Source organism: Sapajus apella, unplaced genomic scaffold (genome assembly GCF_009761245.1).
Source record: "Sapajus apella isolate SASKATOON/1434 unplaced genomic scaffold, GSC_monkey_1.0 scaffold18, whole genome shotgun sequence".
Taxonomy (NCBI): Eukaryota; Metazoa; Chordata; class Mammalia; order Primates; family Cebidae; genus Sapajus; species Sapajus apella.
The window spans coordinates 2,854,515-2,858,475 of record NW_022436958.1 but is presented as its reverse complement, the minus strand read 5'-3'; positions in this window follow the sequence as shown (position 1 = coordinate 2,858,475).

Sequence of the window (3,961 nt, the reverse complement as noted above, 5' to 3'; positions counted from 1 at the left end):
AGCCAGGATAAGTTAGGAAGAGGGAACAAGCCCAGAATCTTAGTGGCTTATAACGGTGATGGGTTATTTCTTGCTCATTCTGCATGTCTGATACTATTAGATCTTGGCTCAGTTTCACTTGACTTTACTCCAGCACCCACTGATAGAGCAACTTCTTCTTGAAATATTGCCGGTCTCATGGCAGAGGGGAAAGAGAACCTAGAAGACTACATGCAGGTGCTTATAGCTTTTGTTAAATACATCCCAGGACACACCATTCCCATTGCATTGACCAAAGCAACTCACATAGCCAAGCCTGACACGAGAGCAGAGTAGAATCCTCCCAGAAGGGTGAGCAGAAACAGTTTTGAACAATACAGTTTGCCATACTCTGGAAAGGTTGTGGAGAATAGATTGGCGGGGTATCACGAAGTCTTATTCATTCATTCCACAATACTGAGCCCTTGCTATATATTGCACATTCTGTTGTGCTCAGCACCAGGGAAGGAGTGGTGAATAAAGCAAACAAGCCCTTTGGCTTTATGGAGTTTTAGGATAATACTTATTATGTAGCACACACTATTCTAAATACATTTACATGCATCATCTCATTTAACCATTGTACTAATATGAACTCTAGTTTACAGCTTCATAAACTGAGGCTTAGAGACATAAAACAGTTTGACCAAGACCTGACAGAATGTGGCAGGTCAGATCTGAACCCGGGCAGTGTGACTTCTAAGCTTCATGTACTAAATCTTCATGGTAAATCATCACTAAGCTGAATAGTCCTCAGGAGGCATGGCAAAGACTGTGGCATGTCGTTGCAGAGGAAAGAGTGTCAAGAGATATTAATGGTTAGCAAGGAGAAATGCCTGGGATTGATTACAGAATAGAAGAGAGTAGTGAGAGACAGATGTCTAAGCTGAGTTAGGAAACTTGGCAAATGAGTGACTAGTTTAGCTAAACTTTACCTAATATCAGAAGAAGCCTATTCACAATGGAAGATAGTGAAAATGGTTTTGAAATACTTTTGAGGCAACCAGATAAATTTTGGCAAAACCAGTTTGAAGCCCAGGAAAGAAAAGTGAGAAATAGGAATACAGGGAATCATGGCTTTGTAGACTTTTTATTAATATGAAGTAGGAAAGACTGTATCCATGCATAGATTTGCTTAAAATGGTCAAATTGCCAATTCTGAAGTTCTGCAACCAGAGGAAAATGTCCAATTGTACAAATTAGGGAAGAGCTTGGTGGATTGTTGCTTTATGAGACTGTGGGCCATTTTTCAGGTGATGCTCAATTTGGAAGTTACTCTCTTTTCAAAACTCATCCAGTAACAGGCAGCTGGATCAGACCTTTTGCTGAGTATGGATTAGAAGAGAGTAAATCTCTTTATGTTTTATAATTGCATGGATCTTACTGCAGCTAAGATGAGCAGCCATAAGTAGGAAGGCATACAGAATTGACACATACTCTGTACTTAGTGTCAGAGCTAGACAGATATTCTCTACATATGGCAGACTAGTCCTGTTATAAGGAAGTAAATACTTGCATGCATAAAAGTATGAAATATAACCCAGTTTGGGTACCAAATATAATCATCAAATGTAGAGCCAGAACTGGGGTCTGACAGATTGGAAAGGGAACAATCCCATCAAGCCACCTTTGATGATGGCTTTCCCCATTATCCTCATTAGAATGAACCTGGGTTACTCCTAGAAGAGACTGAAAGCTCAGATTTACTAAAGTTGGGCATCTGATGTTATGGCTCTATGCAGTTTCTGGTGTTCTGGTCCAGAACCTCTAATTTTTCTTTGTGCCCTAACATGTTTTGGAAAGAGCTCTTTTCAGTCATTTACATGTAAGGTAAGAACCCAAATGCGGCCCTTAGGGAAGCTTTGCATGCAGCAAATATAACCACTTAAGACTCAAAAATTCAGGAAACTATGTAGCAAAGTAAGTTGAATATTTCAGACAAGTATGTCTCTGAAGTATTAAATAAATTCCTCATCCTAAAACAGGGTTAGCTTGTCCTGTGCTTAAAAATTGTGAGTGGTGATTGAGAGATGCAAATGAATTCTCTCCACCTGTTCTCTGCCCCAGAGGACCTCTGCCCCAGCGGACCTCTGCACTGGAGGACCAAAGACAATGAGAAGGGCAAGACCACTCTTCGACACCTTGCTCTGGGGATGAGATTTGCGGTTTCCATGTGAGCTGCTGCACAGCTGAATGAACAAGCCTGGAAAAGTTCAAGAAAGGCAGGCATTTTGAGTCATCCCTATCACATGGCTACAGGTTAGGACCTAGATGATAAGGGCCCCCTCAAAAGACATTGCAGTGAGTCTGAGTGAGATTGGTCCTCCTGGGAGCAGTTGTAAGTTTCAGTATGTGTTGTACCTCTGCTCTCCCCAAGTTTATAGTCAGGTCCATTTAAAAGTCGCATCATGGTCTGAGTTGTGCTGGGAGTGTTACCAAGAGCACTGTTTGTCTCCCTAAAGCTTGTGGGATTTTAGCAGCAGTCCCCATCAGAGAACAGATGTGGCCAGCAGATTAGCCATCCTCTGAGGAAAGCAGCAACAGCGGTCCATGGGATGGGTTGGGCCATTTTTTAATTTGTGCAAAGGCTCACTCTACTTGGGGCTAGTGGCTGCCTGGCTTTTTTTGGTGGGAGGAAACCGTATCCCTAATCTTGTCCAGTGATGGCCCCTGGGGCCCTTTTATTTCACATCAGGAAATCAGTCAATAAACTTCCTCTATGTCTCCATCTTGTCCTCTCTATCTAAGGACATGAAAAAGACTCTGAGTTCAGATCTTCATTGCCCCAAGAGGCATCCTTCAGCTCAGCTCATCCACTCTATCCCCAACAATCCCTAATCCACCCCTTCTCTTTCACAGTGAATGTTAATGAAACATTCCCATTAAGGAATGTACTTGAAAAGGTCATCTTTTGAACAACTTTATTTATTTATAGACAAGGTATGACTCTGTTGCCCAGACTGGAGTGCAGTGGCATAATAATGGCTCACTACAATCTCTGCCCCCAGGCTTAAGTGAATCTCCTGCTTCAGCCTCCCAAGTACCTGGAACCACAGGTGTGTGTTACCACGCCTGGCTACTTTTCTTCTTATTATTAATTTTGTAGAAATGGGGCCTCACTATGTCACCCAGGCTGATCTCAAACTCCCAGCCTCAAGCAATCCACTGGCCTCAGCCTCCCAAAGTGCTGGGATTACATGCATGAGCCACTGCACCTGGCCCTGAATATTTTAAATTGCAAAATAAAGTTGTAGAGTCCTGACTCCTAGTCCTGAAAGAACTTGAAATTTCTTTATTAGTTCTTCCTTCTCTTACTATTCTAAGGTAGTGTTCGTTTTCCTGGTTCTCAAAGTATGAGAATACTTTGCATTCAATACTTTGTCACAAAGTACCTGGCCTGCTGTGTGACTTCTCTCGGTTTCAAGCCAAGCTATTAACATTGAGTCATGAGACACAGCATCAAGAACAAAAACAGTTCAAATGAAACACCGAAGTCATCTTCCAGTCAGCGGCTTTTCATCTTATCTGAAATTTGAGGTTTATTCAAACTAAAATTATTAAGTTAAAAATTATTTGAGCGTTTCTACCATTTTAGCAAATGTGCTTGCTTTTCCCAAGTACTCATGTGCGTCTCCCCATGTGCTTTACAACAGGGTGAGATCTGGAGAATCAAGCAGGGAAGTATGATGTAAGACACTTTGATTGAGGATCAGAAAGCGTGGACTTTAAACCCCATTCTGGTGCCTTTTTAATGTTTGACATTGAACACATCAGTTAAACCTCCTATTTTTAATTTCCCTTTATGTAAAAGTATTATTATTATAATGGAATAAGAAAAAATGATGTAAGGTGAAAGAGCATCAACATTGTTAAGTGCTTGATAATGAAAATGAAAGATTCTGACTCTCTTCCTATGGTCTTTTACTGCTTGGTACAATCCATG